The sequence below is a fragment of the Tupaia chinensis genome, unplaced genomic scaffold, assembly GCF_000334495.1.
Source record: "Tupaia chinensis unplaced genomic scaffold, TupChi_1.0 Scaffold000138_1, whole genome shotgun sequence".
Taxonomy (NCBI): Eukaryota; Metazoa; Chordata; class Mammalia; order Scandentia; family Tupaiidae; genus Tupaia; species Tupaia belangeri.
In genome coordinates, this window is record NW_006159608.1 from 925,691 (window position 1) to 926,622 (window position 932).

Genomic DNA, 932 nt, shown 5'->3' on the forward strand with positions numbered 1-932 from the left:
GGCGCCCCCCCCGCCCCCCCCCGCCGCTGTGCGCGCCGTCCGGAGGCCATGCCGGGGACTTTGCTCCCTCCAGCCCGCTTCCTCTCCTCGACTTCCTCTCCGGCCCTCGGTGTCCTCCAGCCCTGGAACTGAGCTTAGGGCCTCATCCGGGACAGGACTGCTGCTTTTGCGAGTCTTAGGGCCACCCAGAAAAAGCGAGGCTGGGGGATACACGAGTTCGGCCCTCGGAAGACGGTGGCTCCGACCACGACCCTGACGATGCCCTCCCCCTCGGCCAGAGATACGTGGGTTTTGTTAGTTTTAGGAATAACAACCACAAAGTAGGTATTTACTGAACTGTTACTATGTGCCAAGTATGCTGCAGGCGTACTATATTTCCACAGCATCCTTCCTAGCTAGGCTTATAACTTGGCTGCATGGCTGCACGGCTGCACAGCTGCACGACTGTACGACTGCACGGCTGCACGACTGTACGGCTGCACAGCTGTGCGGCTGCACGGCTGCACGGCTGCACGGCTGCGGCCTGCGCGCCTCTCTGGGCGGCGGTGGGCGTGCTGGGCTGTAACCCGGGTTCCAGGACCCCGCAGAGCACCAACACCTACCTGGGAGGCATCAGCCCCACGGAACCCTCTTTGACGCGGGAGGACCAGAAAAATCCACGCTCCGTCAGCTGTTGAAAGCAAGCTTCGACCGCATTTACCACAGCAGCCCAGGAAACTGGAGACTCACTGCATCGTGATTATTCTGCAGCCATAGGAGATACCTGAAAAGGCACCAGTAATCACGCTACGCACTGCATTAAAAAATCCCCTCCTGGGACCAGCAGTTAGCCTAATGGCTACGTCGCTGGACTCCCATGTGGTCGACCGCGGTTCGAGTCCGGACCTGGTGGCTTAAACTCACGCCGGGCGCGTGTGCGTGCGTGCCCATGA